The sequence below is a fragment of the Pinus tabuliformis genome, chromosome 8, assembly GCF_031772625.1.
Source record: "Pinus tabuliformis cultivar Carrire ecotype Pingquan chromosome 8, CPIR1, whole genome shotgun sequence".
Taxonomy (NCBI): Eukaryota; Viridiplantae; Streptophyta; class Pinopsida; order Pinales; family Pinaceae; genus Pinus; species Pinus tabuliformis.
Window position 1 is genome coordinate 1,644,547,536 of NC_142294.1, and position 18,185 is coordinate 1,644,565,720.

An 18,185-nucleotide genomic window follows, 5' to 3' on the forward strand; every position below is an offset into this window, starting at 1 on the left:
TTAATAGATTTTAAATTAACATATATATTATATAATATCAAATATGTAATAATTGCCCTTTCACTATTAGTTTTTAATAAATTTTAAATTAACATATATATTATATAATATCAAATTTGATAGGTACTAATTTCAGTAACACTATTGCATGTGATAAAAACTAAATTATCATAAATCTATAGTACCTTTCCCTATAATAAATTTTCTCTCGAATGTAATGCAGTATTAGTAACATCCTCAATCCTCAAGTGAAGATCCAATGAACCACGCAGCATATCCTCAGAATCAAAGCCTTAAATCCAGAATCATGTATAGGTCAACTCATGGCTGGTGCTTATGAAGAAAAGAAATGCAATCAGGGTACCGAAGCCGTTATATATATAAAGCACCAAAACCCTAAACCATGAAAATCACACAAAAGATGGATTAATGAAGGCCACGTAACAACCCAATTTAAAAATATCTCACGATTAAAAGCAACAGCTTCGCTGCTGACATATACATATTGTATATACACTTACAATATCGTTCTTTCATCGAGATTGATAAAAATATATGCCTTACAATATAGACTTACAATATCATAAGGCCTGAAAAGACGTGGATGAAATCTTTGAGACGTCACCCGATTCATGATTTATTGTCTTCATGGTTACTGTATTCGAACCATGAGAAATATAAACTCAAACGCTAACACTTGCAGAAAAGAAAAAGCAAACAGACGGGGATGAAATCTTTGAGACGTCATCCGATTCATAAATGAAAACCAGACGTGGACGAAATCTTTGAGACGTCGTCCAATTCATAACGAAAACCAGACATGGATGAAATCTTTGAGACGTCATCCGATTCATAATTTAATTGCTTGATGGTTACTTGTATTCAAACCATGCAAAACCTAAACCTAAACCTAAACCTAACATTTACAAAGAACAGTAATTCAAGAGATTGGAATCTACATTTGTGGCGGCGGAGAAGGCCTTAGCCTCACGGAATAAGCAGCCGACGCCTCGGGGTTCGTCTTATTATTATCTCCCAACTACCCCTTGATATCTCTTCTGCAATTTAATATTTCACCCCACAAAACATTATCAGTGATCTACCAGTCGAGAAAGCCAGAAAAAAAAAAAAAAGAATTTAATTCGGCGTTGAAACTTTATACTCCATACCTGATATTGGATTCCCTTCTTCATCCATGGCAGAAGAAGAAGAAAAAGCAGTTTCTGTGTTCGTCACACGCAAATATACAATTGCCAGAACAAAAAACAGTGCGTAGGAGAATAACATTAAGCCCAATAAGAGCAAGGCCAGTAAACCACGCTCCATTATTAAATTTGGAGTGCTTCTGCTTATTTTTCTCAATTGTTGCAGCTGCTGCAGATAGTTTAATGGTTTCAGATTGTGTGAACTATCCAGCTGTTGGCATAGAATAAAGGGAGTCCATATGAGCAATTTTTTTCATCGTGTGAATGTGAATATAGGGTGAGCAGGTAATTATTGACATTGCAAATTTTTTATTTGCTAATGTATTTAATAATAAGAAGGGTGGAAATTTAGGGCAGAGATGAGAGAGATCATGCATAAGACGACGAAAAATAATGGAGGGTGAGATCGCATGATCCCATAATATAGTTTAATATTCACCGGAAAGAAGAATTTCTTTGCTTTCTGTAAAGCCATAAGAAGACAGATTAGTTAGAACAGGATGACACAATACCAAATCCTTTGGATTGAGCCTACATGTCGCAGTCATTTACTCGTTCGTTCTTTGCAGGTCAAATCATAATTGACTTATGCCTTCGAAGTTTCGATTTCGGCCGCAAGATGGCTTTTGAAAATTGAAAAACAAATGAGTTGGTAGTTTACTAATTCTGAGTGACAATGAAATTAGTTTGAAGATTTGAGGAACAAATTCTGACCATGCAAAGACGTGGTTTATAGCACGAGTAAAGTCGGCTCTTCTTATCTTTTTGTAATATTTTTATTGTAAGAGTCAAAACTTTTATTCTTATTTATTGGAGTTTTTGGAATATTCGAAAATATAATCATGCAGCTAAATTTCACACTATATTAGAAATATTATGAAATAAGCAACGTAAAGCCCAACTGAAAGATGCATCCACTCTACCCAAAAGCCGTGATAAAATTGAAGTGACAGGATCGTTGACCAGATTAATTACAGACATGTTCCGCCAGACATTATGCATTTCCTGTTTGGAGTAATGAAGTGAGAGATTTTTGGTCCCCTACGTTTGTTTAAAATGGATTATTAAAATGACTAATTTCTTCATCAAAATCTTATAAAATTTCCATGCACCGAACCCCGCCACTTCAAAATTTCGACACGATACGTGAGAAATCATAATTTCATTTTCATGGAGAAGACTGAATTCAACTTGTCACTTCATGGTTTCTAATAACTTGTATGTAGACCTGAGGATGATAATATGAATGCCAGCATTATTTAGCATTAAAACTCTCTGCTATGTAGCTTGTGATAATTTCATTTTCATGGAGAAGACTGAATTCAACTTGTCACTTCATGGTTTCTAATAACTTGTATGTAGACCTGAGGATGATAATATGAATGCCAGCATTATTTAGCATTAAAACTCTCTGCTATGTAGCTTGTGATAATTTCATTTTCATGGAGAAGACTGAATTCAACTTGTCACTTCATGGTTTCTAATAACTTGTATGTAGACCTGAGGATGATAATATGAATGCCAGCATTATTTAGCATTAAAACTCTCTGCTATGTAGCTTGTAAAAATCACGAAGTAACAAGTATTCTGTTAGGAGAGTCTTCAAGTTATATTCAGAGATGTTTGCTTATTAAAAATGGAGATTAAATTTTCTTTTAATTTAAATTTAAATTTTATAATTATAAATATAAACGAAACATGTTAACTATCTTATATTTTTAAATCCATCAGATTTTAAATATTAACTATTTTATATTTTAAAATTTACAATTTTTTACATTTATTTAATATAATTACAAAATTATCATGTAAATTATTATTATTTTATATTTTAAAATTTACCATTTTTTTTACATTTATTTAATATAATTAAAAAATTATTATGTAAATTATTGTTGACGAGGGTTTTTAGAATTTTATATGGATAATTATCTTTACACCGTCTCCCACCATTATCTAGCTTAAAAGTTTGATGTGCTTAAAACTCTTGCTTCTAGAGTCATTTTAATTTCCTCCTCTCAATCCTTTTCCAAACAAAAATCTCATCTAACCAAATCCCTTAAATCCAATGATTACTCCTCATTCCATATTAACAAATCCTTATATTCTTCTCTCCATGCGGAACCAAAAATCCATTACAATAACCCTCCCTTAGCTAAGGCAACCTTAGGCTACATTCAATGTGTTACCTATCATATTTCCAAAATTCTTTAAAAAATAATATTTCAAACCCCAAAAAACCCTTAGTTAGCCGACCCTATGATAGGCCCCAAAGTCTATAAAATCCCTTTCTCTTGTGGAATGTCTTACATAAGACAAATGTGTAAGATCCTTTAAAGTTCAACTCAAAGAACATATGGCTGACACCTACATAATCTCATTGCTAAATGTGTCATCTCCATGCCAACGGATTTATTAGGGAAGCCCTACAAATTGAAAAGAACACTAACAACTTTAATAGGGATGATGGATATCATTTAAGCCAATCTTAGAAACCCAAGACTTATTTCATGTCCTCTAAGTTACTTTCCCTTATTCCAAGCTCTAATCCTTCTTAACTCGGGCCTTCCCATGTCTCTTTTGTTTCTATTTTAATTAATTTTAAATATTTTTAGTTAATTGAAATTTAATTTAAGTTATATATATTTAATAATAAATATGAATTTAATTTAATTAAGTTATTTTTTAAATTAATTTCTCTTACTAATATTAAAAAAAAGTGAAAAGGAAAAAAAAATCTATTATTTTAACTTCTTTATTAATCTAATTTTACCCCGTTTAATTTGGCGTTATATTTTCAATAATTATTAGAACACATTATATTTTCAATTCTTTATTATTTTCTTTAACCAATTTTTTTCCTTTAATGTTTTAATATTCTTTAATTAATAATTTGTTATCCTTTAAATATAATTAGTCTTAATAAGTTTTTTGACTTATTATAAATTATTTATTAATTTAAATTTTCCAATCTTAAATTTAAATTTAAATTTACCAATCTGATTATGCTCACTATTATTTATTTAACTAATTCAGTTACATTTAAATTTGATCTATTTAATAAATTATTTTATTTTAATCAAATACCTTCCTATTTTCCTTCAATATTGGCTATAATTTTTCTTCCTATAAGGGATATATTTCATGGCCATCTTCTATTTATAGTTGTCCAACACTTCCAACACTTCCCATCATCAGTAAGCTTCAAAGCCTTGAAGATGGGTGATGGGTTCACCCAAAATTTTGGGCATAACGAAGATCTTAACACACAATTCTCGAGAAGTCCTCATCATCAACAATAATTTACTGAGTGTGGAAATATCCATGCTAAAATATCATGTAAATTATCAAATAAAAAATAACATTGTTTATATTAATTAAATAATAAGTTATTGAAATAACTTGACTTGTCTATTTCAAGAATAAATTTTTTAAAATTTTAATTTAATTATTAATATTTATTAGGTACACTGTAGAGATTTAACCTCCATGAAATAGGCCATAATATTTATAATAATATTCACAAATCAAGGATTAAAATTATCTCCAAGTTAATTATTCTCTTTTAATTAATTTTAAATAAAAATACTATATCAACACTTATGATATTGGACATATTGACTAATTTCCATAATTAAAAATATTGTTACATGTTTTTTAAATGTATATATGTTTAAATTATATATATATATATATATATATATATATATATATATAAAATTAATAATAATAATAAAGAAAAAATTATAATTAATTATTTTTTTTTATGATTTTTTTAATATATCATGCCGTAAGTATTTTATAATATGGACTATTGCCTATCAATTCTTACCAATAATTTAATATATATGATTTCATGAATATAAATTATACAAATTAACCATCAGATTAACATTAACGTAATTAATTACGTTGAAATAAATTATATCAAATATCAAATAACTTTTTAACTATTATCAAAATAAGAAGTAATACCCTGAAAACCTGTTAAATGTGATTGTATTATATAGATTATTTTGAACTATTATCAAATAACATATTATCGAAAATAAGAAGTAATACCCCTAAAAACCTGTCAAATGTGATTGTATTAGTTATATAGATTTGGGTAAGGGATTTTCTACCCAACGGATAAAATGGTAATGGTTTCCTTACAAGTATCCAGGGGACAGCATAGAATGATAGTGTTATCCATCCTGAAGATAAAATGCACCAAAGACGGATTTTGATCATTCGAGCCATCAATCCTCTCTTGCTGTCAAATATAAACAATCTGGTTAAATAGGTCTGTTCATCTTGGTCTTAACCTTCAAGCAATGGTATTAGAATTCCAACCTATGCATCTATTTTCACTATCTCTGGCTCGAATTCAGCGAAACAAATATTCATTTTCCCAATAGTTTCAGTGGGGTTTAAAATTTAGGTATTATAATTCCAACCTATGCATCTATTTTCACTATCACTGGCTCGAATTCAGCGAGGGTTTAAAATTTAGGTCAAGAGTCTAGTGCAGAATTTTCAAAACAGTGGGGGATATCATGAAACCATAAACACAGATCAAGGTTCATGTGGAACCATGATTTTGGTATGCTGTGAGTCATACAATCTGATTTAAACGTAATCTATTAAGGATATATATTATAAAATATGTTCCGCATAGTTCTTTAGCCTGTTCACGTCACATCATTCAGCAATATTATATGTTATCAACAATAAGAAAGGCTCAAATTCACTATCAATATGGGATCAACAATATTACTTTACGACTGTGGCTGTCAAGAGCAGCTTCAAACGATCAGCCTATTCATCTGGACACGCGTGATCTCAACTCTGACTTACTGTGTCTAACTTTATCATCTGCGTTACTTCCTGGAGCTAACTTTATCATACGCGCTATTTGGTGTTTTTCCATCCACTCAACATCAGCACGTCCCCTCACTAGATTCCTTAGGTTATTTTTTACGGTATTCAACCTCTATGGGAATTTGTTTCTTCATGGCGTTAGCAATATTTATTTCGTCTTCTTCCACGTGAAAACCTAGAATATCATAGACCCAAGTATTGATCAACTTCCTGCTTCAGAGTGTTTCTTGCCGGTCTAAATTGCTCAAGGCGTTGCCTACGCCACTGACAAAGTGCCCTCCTTCGCAGGTTTAGGCTGTTTCGCTGTTTTTCTAGGTTTGGTTCAATTCAGAGATTCCGGAACAACAGGGCGGAGCGGAACCAGGGTTTATAATGAAACTTCTAATTTCACTTATTTAAAGATTTTTTAACCTATAATTTAATGGTGTTATTTAAAAAATACTTAAAAGTTTATTTATTTTGTTTAAACTTATGTAATCTCCTCACAACTTCATTGCATGCTTATTTTTTCGGAATTTTATTGTATAGAGATATTTTTATCATACAATATAAAGGGGATGTAACACTCCTCTACACATGACACTATATGGCCAATAACATATAACATGAGATAATTACTAAGAATTACATCTCTATTTTTTATTTTTTTTATATAACACAAAAACTTGTTCTTAAGTCATAGACATGATTATGTATACTAATAAGTATATATCGATTGGAAAAGAATAAAAATATTAATAATGTGAACGAAGCATACATCATTAGTAAAACATAAGTTTGATTCATACATTGCATCAATATGAATTGAACATTTGAATACCCAAACATTCATGGGTTATTAACTTTGTGGTATATGTTTTACCGTGGTACAAGTATTAAGTGTCGATGACACGATAACCCTACATCTCGGCGTGCCTCAACACGGTAACTCTACTTTCTATCCAATTTACTTACCCTCGAACATGGTTAACCCTAGTGGAACTCTCTAGAAGAACTATGTTCAACACTTTCGAGGTATTGAATGCACTCTAGGTGGAATGATCCACCCCATTCACGGATTAGGGCTTACGTCTAACGGTTTAGCTTGTGGAAGGACGGTTGATGGAAACCGTCTCACTTCCAACTCCTCCTAGTACCACCATTCTGCTTGTCGAGGCTTGGCTCTACAAGCGCTCTGTCTCTACACTCTCGTTCTCCTACCTTGCTACTGCTCAGGTGGGTTACTTGTCCAGTTTAAGTCATACTGGTTCCGCGTTGCATTTCCTATTTAAATATTACTCACCCGACTTTCAATTACTTACACAGGTGTTCGGAAAAACCTTGCAGATGTGTTCTGGAATCACGATAATGGCGTTGGCTTCTTCCTCCAGGTAAAGTCTTTGTGTCCATTGCAGTAGTTGTTGAATCAATTTCTTCAAGGTTTAGGGTATATTTTGGTCCTTTTTAACCCTCGTTGATGTCGCGGTACCAAGTCTACCTCTAATGCCTAGATTTTAGCAAATAATGAGGTAAAGTTATTTGACTGGTTCAGGTTTGAATAGGATTGCAACCAATTTGAATAAATTATTAACTTTGAGTTTTTGTTGACAATCGAGTGTTTATGATCAATCATTTCACTGCTTTTGGTCTTCTGGAAAGTATGGCCTTGGGTTTTGATGTAACACTTTTTTTTTACCTGCGGTTTGAGGATCTCATTCTACAGGACTCTGATACAACTTCCCTCTTGGATGCCCTTCTCCAGGATTTTTATCAGCCTCTAGTAGCTACCTTAATGAAGTCTAATTGTAATCGACATTAGACTTAGGGTTTTGCTTCCAGTATTGATGTTGCTTCTTGGTGAACAATCCAGTTTCAAAGCTTAGGGGTCTTTCTTTGCAGCGCATCATAGATTTTTGGACTCGGAATTCTCCACTACTGCCTAGGATTATTTTCCTTTCCGACAAGGGTTGTATGTTTTATTGAAGCCAATACATTATCGAAACCTTGGTTAAATTATGTGATTGTTCCCTTCGAATTTCTCATTGTGAGTTCTAGATGTTTGCATGTGATATCACACAACTCCACTGTTGTATGTATGCGATGCTATATTTTGAATATATTTATAATTCTTCCTTTTATTGAAAAGTACAATTGTTATGTGAGTTTAACTATTAATGTCTGGTATATTTTGTGGAACGAATTTTCACTCATGTTAAATTACTTATGGCTCAGCTTCTGGCCACAATGTTTGTTCCCTTATGGGAGAAGAACTATGTCCTAGCAGCCTCTGGTTGTAGAGATACTAAGCTATCCTACGTAGTTTTTTCCTCACTAGTAATGTGAGTCGAAATTGCAGGGGTTTCATGCAATCACCCTTAACTGTTCGCAATGACTTTCTTCTAGACAACATTGGGATTACCAACTTCTGTATTATTCAACTAAGTCCACATTGGTTCTTTAATTGATAATTTATGAATACAGTTAATCTCTACACTATTTACAGACTATGATTTCCTAAAATAGTTACAGAATACATACTGCAGTAATTTCATTTATATTAATATTCAAAAGATTCTTTCAGCAATATCCTCCATCTTTTCTGATTAGTTCATAAAGTAAAATCAATATTTAAAATAAAATAAGGACAACTGAGACCTATTATCTTGTTCAGGGTTCATCATTCTTTCACAAATAATATTTCTATTTGCTATCATTATACTTGTCTATTGAATAGCTCTGTCAGAGATTAAGACTTGAAAATACTTCTTTCAACCTCTCGACCTATGAGGCTGGAAATAACGTCCAGACCTCCCCCCGAGCCTCTCGGTTTCCAAAACAATTCAACATTTTTCCTTCTACAGCCTTAAGATCACTTGTCCAGTCTGGAAATAATGTCCTTGCCAAGGCATCCACTAGTTACCCCCAAGAAGGCCTCATAGCAGAATACATGCTTCTGACAACGTCCTGTCAATTTTTCCTCCTTTCCTGCTCCCTAGGCTACCTGCCTTTTCCATCTGAGATTTTCTTTTTAATCTCTTTGGGGAGGGGAATAACTGTCTAACTATTTGGAAACCAAAGATTCTCTTTTCTTGAAGTATTTTCCTCTGATCGAGTCTAATCTTTTCCTTTAAGAGAAAATAAAATTAAAATATTTTAGTTTACAAAAGATTTTTCGATGAAAATCACATGAAATATCATTTGCCGACGCGTTTCGAACCAACTTGTCCTGACGATGAACCACACTGGTTGGTTCGAAACGCGTCGGCAAATGATATTTCATGTGATTTTCGCCGAAAAATCTTTTGTAAACTTGATATGGATCACAGAAGCCTAAACTCTATAAAATTAAAATATATTAATGGTTATATATTATTTCTCACATTCCTTTACTGTCTTCATTAAATAAACTTAACAAGTTTTACATAGTAACAAAGAAACATAAAGAACAATTTATATACAGGTCCAAGGATGTTACATCTTCCCCCGCTTGAGAAAAACATAGTCCTCAGTGTTTATTCATGCCTTTGGAACATATTAGGGTATGATTCCCACATCAAACTCTCATACTCCTAGGTGGCCTCTTCTGGGCTAAAGTACCTCCACTACACTTTAACCTGGGTGATGGCTTGTTTCTGCAGTGTTGTTTCTCTCTGATCGAGAATGTGTAAAGGTTATACCAAGAACTCTTCGTCTGGTTCTACCTGGTCCAATGTCACAAAATGTTAAAATTGTAAATATTTTGAAAATCTCATTCAATGTCAACAAATGTACTCATTACTTAATAATAATACTGTTACATGTACTTCTTGTTAGTTAATTACGTGTCTAAAGTTATAGTTATATATATATATATATATATATATATATATATATATATATATATATATATATATATATAAAACAAGGACACATGAAATGCATTGTGAAATCTCTTATAACCAGGTAATGCCAACTAGTATGCAATAGGTCCAATCCTTTCCAAAATTTGGAAGGGTCCACAATATCGTGGGGCCAGTTTCGCACACCCCTTCCACTGCATGGTGCTCTTCTTGGGCTTCACTCAAACATACACATGGTCCCCTACTTGGAATTATTTGAAGGTTCTTTTTTTATCTGCATACATCTTCTATCTATCCTGGGCAGCTTTTAGATTCTGTCATACCCTTTTTACAATATTTTCCATTTCTACCAACATGTCGGGTCCTAACATGAGTTTTTCCTCCGGACTATTCCAATTAATGGGAGTCTTGCATATTCTTCCGTATAAAACTTTAAAGGGACTCATTTTAATTGATTTATGGTAATTGTAATTGTATGTGAATTCCACTAGGCAGAGGTACTCTTCCCATTTGCACAGGGGCAACAATACATACATTCACAACACATCTTCAAGAACTTGATTTACGCTCTCTTTTTGTCCATCGGTATGTTAATGATATGTTGTGTTAAACCTAACTTGAGTTCCCAGGCCAACAAAGAGAGTTTTCCAAAAAGTTGATGTAAATTTCACATCTCTATCTGATATCATAATTTTGGGCAACCCATGTAATCTAAAAATTTCTTGCATAAATACATTTGCAATTTGCACAGTTTTGTATGTTGATTGAATAGGGATAAAATGGGCTACTTTACTTAACTTATCTACTACCACCATGATTGAATCATTCTGCTTCTTAGTTTTAGGAAAACCAATGATGAAGTCTAAAGTAATTACCTCCCACTTCCATTCTAGAATGGGTAGCGAGTGAAGCAGTTCAGCTGGGCATTTGTGTTCAGTGTTAACTCGTTGACATTCCAGGAATTTTCCTAAATATTCTGTGATATATTTTCTCATTCTAGGCCAAAAGTAAGTTTTATTAACGGTAAAGAATAACTTTTAATATCCAAAGTGAGCAACATATGGATTCTTGTGAAATTCATCCAATATTAATTTTCTAACAACTACCTGATTTGGAACATATATTCTTCCTCTAAAAATTAGTAAATTATCATTATTTATGCCATAATCAATTTGTTGTCCTGAATCATTTATTTCTTTGGTTTGTTGCCACAAAAATAAATATTCTGGATATTTTCCGCAGCCTCCTTAATTGATTCTAAAAAATTAAATTCAACTTGACTGTATGAAATCTCATACACATGATGCAACTTCCTACTTAGTGTATCCACTACTCGATTTTATTTTCCTTTTAAATGTTTAATATCAAAATCAAATTCGCTCAAAAAGGTGGTCCACCTAGCTTGATGAGCATTGAGATTAGGTTTCTTAAAGAAACTGGTTAGGCTGCTATGATTAGTCATTAACAAAAAAACAATTCCCAGAAGATAATGTCTCCATACCTTTAGAGCGTGTACTACTGCAGTTAGTTCCAAGTCGTAAGCAGAATACCTCTGCTCATGCTCCTTTATTTTTCGGGATTCGTATGCAATAACTTTGCCTTCTTGCATCAACACCCCTCCAACTCCTTCTTGACATGCATTTGTGCAAACGACAAACTCCTTTTCCGAATCTGCTATTTTTAGCATTGCAGCTATGGTTAGCAAATGCTTTAGTAATTCGAAACTATGTTGACATTCAACAGTCCACGTAAAAAATATTCCTTTCTTTTGCAAGGAGGGGATAGGATAGGATAAATTAGAAAATACTTTAATGAAGTGATGGTAATATCCTACTAAGCCCATGAATGATCAGATGTCAGTAACATTAGCAGGATCATGACATTTCGTAATGGTTTTGATATTATCTAGATTAACCACTATCTCTTCTGTAGAGATGACACTTCTTAAGTATTGAATATGCTCTTTAAAGAAATCACACTTACTATATTTAGCATACAATTGATGTTCCTGTAATGTTTGCAAAACTATTCGCAAGTGCTCCTTATGCTCTTCTAAATTCCTTGAGTATATAAGGATATCATTAATAAAAATTAATACAAATTTATCAAGATAAGGGTGGAATACACTATTCATGAGACTCATGAAAGTTGTTGGAGCATTGGTTAGGCCAAAGGGAAAAACCACAAATTCATAATGGCCATAGCGAGTCTGGAAAGCAGTTTTAGGAATGTCCTCTTCCTTCAACCTTATCTGATGGTACCCTAACCGCAAGTCTATCTTGGAGAACATCGTGGCTCCTTTGACTTGGTCAAACAGATCGTCAATTCTTGGTAACGGGTATTTATTCTTAATTGTCAGCTTGTTAAGTTATCGGTGTAGAATTTCCCACTGTATATCACCTGGTAATGCAATGTACTAAAGCAAAACACTGGATCTACTTCTACAAACAATTTAGCAGAAGCTTAATCGAACATGAGCAACATCAAGCATGAACAAATATAATTGAGAATGAGAAGTAATCAACCATAACATAGAAGATATATCACCGGGGAAAGCACCAGCCTAAAACCCCAACTCTGTATTATCATACAAGTGGAAATCTTGTTCAAGTTACAAAAAGAATCAGTTCTCCAGCTATCCTGCTCTCTCTGTACTCAAATAATACAACTCACAGACTCAATAGACATAGAATATATCTTCCTCAAGCCCTCCAAGCCTCCTATTTCCTTGCGTAGTTTTGATTGGGGTCCAATGATATCACATGTGTGAATTGGCCTCATCACACTCACTGTAACCTCAGGTCCAACTGCGCAATCCATAAGGAATAATATTCCTTTTGCATGCAAGGAATATTCACCAAGGAATATCCTAGCAATTGATAGTACACTGTCCCTCCATCTGATCTCAACTAGGTCTCTGACTGAACTGACATGCATGAGTTATCCATGAGTGAATATTCAGTTATCTGAAATACAATAGTTACATGCATGCAAGCATTAACTAACTGAACTCTCATTGATTTAACAAACTGTTAAATTAATCTAACTTGACTTGACTAAGTTAAACTAAGTCAAATAATTACAAGTCAATATTACAACTCATCCTTATCTCTTTAACTGAAGGTTAAATACCTCAATTAATGGAGAAACTGTTGCATGTCCCCACATAGACTTCAAGTTTGATTTTCCTTAACTAATTAACTCAAGATGAATTAATTAATTAATTTTCAAACTGCTGTTGATATCAAATTCGAATTTTACTTCCCATGTTTAGTGCAGGGACTGACTAAAATAAGAAGGGATCTGGAAATGCTATTTTTAGAAAAGATATTTTTAGCACTTTCACTTTTCACCCATTGTTGCTAAGAGATCCAATGGCTAAACTGCTATTTATAGCAGTGCTATTTTTAGCATTTCTTGTTGCACACTTTTCAACACTCCCTCTCAACAAGAAATGGATTATTAGCAACCTCAATCCTGTCTTTGTGGAACTCGAACTTGCATTTTGACAATGCCTTCATCAAAATATCTGCATCCTACTCCTCGGTCGAAACATACTGCAACATCGTGATCCTCTTGACCACACAGTCCCGTAGATGATGGTAACATATATCTATATGCTTGGACCTGTCATGAAACACTGGATTCTTAGAGAGTTTTATGCAACTCTGATTATCACTGTAGGATCCATCATCTAACCAAAAAATCCCACTAGAATCTTCCGCATCCAAATGGCCTCACATGTTGCCTAACTCGCAGCCGTGTATTTAGCCTCTGTTGAGCTAAGTGCAACTGATCTCTATTTCCTGCTATACCAAGAAATTGCAGCTGAACTAAGGTTGAAGATTCCTCCAGAAGTTCTCTTCCGGTCTGATGGACTAACTACCCAATCTACATACGTGAAGCCATTCAGCTTCACTCCCTCTGTTCATCTGTACCATAATCCGTACTATGTAGTGCCTCTGAGATATCTCAGCACATGCTTCGCTGCCTTCCAAAACAGCTTGGTAGGCTGAACCATAGCTTGACTCCGCTGGTTCACCGCAAAGCATAAGTAGGGTCGGTTGTTCACCAAATACATGAGTGAACCCACCAGCTATTGATAAACATTAGCATCTACTACCTCACCTGAAGTAGCATCCTCCTGCCTCTAGTTCCCAGCTAGAGGAGTCTGCATGGGCTTGCACTTCTCCACGTGAAAGCGCCTGAGTATCTCATTGGCATACTTGCCTTGAGACACAAATACTTCCCCATCTTTCTGCCACACTTCCATGCCTAGAAAGTAGTGCATGAGGCCCATGTCCTTCATCTCGAACTCCCTTGCAAAGTCCTCCTTGCAAGACTGTATCAACTGGTCATCACCTGTCAAAATCAGATCATCGACATAAAGTACAATAATCAATGGCTTACCATCTACCATGATGTGGTATAGGTTCAAGCCCAACCTAGTGAAATAGCTGTCGATCTTGGTATACCAAGCACGGGGTGCTTGCTTCAGCCCATACAATGCTCGCTTGAGTCAGCAGACATGCAACTTGCGATCAAAGGTCTCAAATCCTTCGGGCTGCTCAATGTATACCTATTCCTCAATCTTCCCATTGAGGAACGTCGTCTTCACATCCATATGATAGATGAGTACCTTGCTACAGGAGCAAAGGTCTCATCGTAGTTGATCCCCTCAACCTGTGAGAAACCTCGGGCAACAAACCTTACCTTGTGTTTCTCAACACTGCCATCAGCTACCTGCATTACCTTGTAAAGCCATCGGGAACTAACTACTGACTTGTTCGTAGGTCTAGGGACAACATCCCACACACTGTTCCACATGATAGAATCATACTCTTATATCATTACATCAACCCATACTGATTGCTGCACTGCCTCCTGAAAACAAGAAGGTTCGGTTGCTACACACTCCCCAACCAGGGCCATGTAGCCAGTGTATCTCTCAGGAGATCTCCTTTGTCTGCGCTGAGAGGATGGCTGCCCCACATTCTCTCTCACATCTGGCATCAATCTATCAGCTTCCCGCGAGCATTTCCACTTGTCTCTGGAAGACTCTCTAGAAGTGGTGGTCTCCACTATTGGATGCTCTACATGTGGCTGATCCACATCATCAAGAGGCTTCTCCTCCTTTGGAGCTAAAAGTTCCTCATCGCCATGCAACTTGAGCTCCCTCTAAAGTGACACTCGCATGGCTCTCTGCTTTTCGAACTTCAGATCCCTGTGCACTACGGTCCTCTAATTGGCAGGCAGAAACACACGATAGTTGTGGGGTGTATCTGTGTACCCCACAAGTATCCCCAACTTAGCTGTTGGGTCTAGCTTCTTCTGAGCATCTTTGGTCACATGACAAAAAACTGGTGATCCAAAGATGTGGAAGTGACTCACATCTGGTCGCTTCCCCGAAAAAGCCTCCATAGGTGTCTTCATCCCCAAAACATGATGAGGACTTTTGTTCTGATGATACACTGTTGTATTACATGCCTTAGCCCACAGACGAAGTTTTAGGCTTTGGTCATGCAACATCGCTCAAGCTGCTCCCATAATAGATCTATTCTTCCTTTTGGCCACCCCGTTCTATTGTGGGTTATGAGGTGCCGTCAATTCCCGTTTAATTCCTTTTGCAACACAAAAGTCTTTAAACTGCTGGGAAACATACTCTCCACCATTGTCACTATGCAAGGCTTTTATTTTATTCCTATATTCTTTCTCTATTGAGGCTTTAAACTCACAAAACCTCAAGAAGGTCTGATCCTTCTTTTGCATAAAGTAGATCCAACATCTACGAGAAAAATCATCAATAAAAATAACGTAGTACCTTTGCTTAGTGGTGGAGGCTGTAGATAATGGTCCACATACATCTTAGTGAGCTCGCTCCATGATTGGTCTAGCTCTACTATCCCGATCCTGAAAGGAAGCTTTCGCATACTTACCCAGGGTGCATCCTTTGCATGTATCTGTTTGCTCTAGTTTTCCCTTGGGTAAGTCGATAGAAATTTGTTGCATGATCTTCAAGGCCCTGTGATGCAAGTGGCCCAGTCTTCTATGCCATGGCTCACCAGCATCTTGGCTTTGCACTACCTCTGCTTTGGAATTCAGTGTAGCACAATCATCTACCTCCAACTTGTAGATATTCTTTACTCGAATCCCAATTCGCTTGTTTTGTCCGGTGTCGATATGCCTTAGGAACACTTTTCCTTTACTAAAGACTACATCATAGCCTTTATCTTCTAGAATAACAACAGACAGAAGATTTTTTTCAGACCTGGTACATACTTAACAGCAGATAGGGTGAGACGAGCACCATGCTCCCTGTGAAACACAACTGTACCTTCACTTGAGACAATATTTTCCATCATCGCCCATCTCGATCCACATCTGGAGATCCTTCTCCTCCAATGTACTGAAAAGATTCTTGTCACCAGACATGTGGAAAGAAGCTCCACTGTCCAGGTACCAAACACATCCCACCATGGATGAAACCGCGCATGCGATAAGCAAGAAATACAACTCAAATTGTGAAGCTAGTGCATCACCATCAGATCCCTTTGAGGAACCCTTCTTGGATTTCTTCTATGGACAATTCATAGCATAATGGCCCAACTTCATGATAGTGAAAGCATCGCACCTTCAACTTGTCAACCTTCTTCCCACCATAAGAAGATTTGGATTGGGACGCCTTCCCTTTCCCTTTCATAGCTTTACTCGCTAAAGCTATATTTTCTTCATCATCTTGTTTTGATAAAGATCCATCCCTAGTGCTTCGCCTTATCTCCTCCTACATTAGGTCCGACCAAAGCCGTTCCTAATCTGGCAGTTTCTCTCTTCCATTAACCAAGTCTTGGTAGCTATGCGAGCTCTTAGGAAGACCGAGGAGTGCTAGACTCACCATGTTGTCATTAGCAGTCACGACCCCTACATTTGCAAGCTCATCCCTGCAGGTGGTGAGCTTGTTCAGGAATGTAGAGATTGTTTCGCCCTTTTCACACTTGATCTTGCGAAGTTTGTCCTTCAGCGCCAGCTTCCTCTAATCACTGCTATTCTAATAAAGATCTTTCAATGTTTTCCACATCGAAAATGGAGTCTCCTTCCCATGAAGGCTCGAGACAATGTGATCTCGAACTCCCTCCAGGAGGATTCGTCTTGCTCTAGCCACACACTTTTACCATTCCGCTAATTGAGTAGCATTAGTCGGCTTTTGGACTTCTTGATCAATGAAGTCCTTGAGACTGTTATCTTCCAATACTGCCTCCATGCGATCCTTCTAGGCTATATAATTCGAATTTCCATCAAGGGCATATTCGAGTCTTAAACCTCCGAACGCCATCGGTGACATAGATGCGATAAGAACTCAATTCAATATTCAGAAACCAAACTTCGTACTTCTCCTGCTTGTATACTATTCTTCCTCGATCACCTTTGCTCCGATACCATGTAGAATTTCCCACTGTAGATCACCTAGTAATGCAATGTACTAAAGAAAAACACTAGATCTACTTCTACAAACAATTTAGCGGAAGCTTAATCGAACATGAGCAATATCAAGCATGAACATATATAACTGAGAATGAGAAGTAATCAACCATAACACAAAAGATATATCACTAGGGAAAGCACCAACCTAAAACCCCAACTCTGTATTATCATACAAGTGGAAATATTGTTCAAGTTACAAAAATAATCAACTCTCCAGCTATCTTGCTCTCTTTGTACTCAAACAATACATCTCACAGACTCAATAGACATAGAATATATCTTCCTCAAGCCCTCCAAGCCTCCTATTTCCTTCCGCAGTTTTGATTGGGGTCCAATGATATCACATGTGTGAATTGGCCTCATCACACTCACTATAACCTCATTTCCAACTACGAAATCCATAAGGAATTATATTCCTTTTGCATGCAAGGAATATTCACCAAGGAATATCCTAGCAACTAATAGTACCCTGTCCCTCCATCTGATCTCAACTGGGTCTTTGAATGAACTAACATGCATGAGCTATCCATGAGTGAATACTCAATTATTTGAAATATAGTAGTTACATTCTTGCAAGCGTTAACTAACTGAACTTTCATTAATTTAAAAAACTGTTAAATTAATCTAACTCGACTTGACTAAGTTAAACTAAGTCAGCTGATTACAACTCAATATTACAACTCATCCTTATCTCTTTAACTGAAGGTTAAATACCTCAATTAATGGAGAAATTGTTGCATGTCCCCACATACACTTCAAGTTTGATTTTCCTTAACTAATTAACTCAAGATGAATTAATTAATTAATTTTTAAACTGTTG

The 18,185-nt window shown here is 35.4% G+C and overlaps 1 long non-coding RNA gene across 1 annotated transcript; it reads right to left on the bottom strand.

Annotated features, from left to right (window-relative positions):
• Window positions 1-439: 439 nt before the first annotated feature.
• LOC149242474 (uncharacterized) lies at window positions 440-1,487 on the bottom strand. Its single transcript, XR_016245724.1, has 2 exons — window positions 1,170-1,487; window positions 440-1,058 (listed from the first exon to the last, which is right to left on the bottom strand). It is a non-coding gene; the product is annotated as an uncharacterized LOC149242474 (long non-coding RNA).
• Between the last annotated feature and the right edge of the window lie 16,698 nt (window positions 1,488-18,185).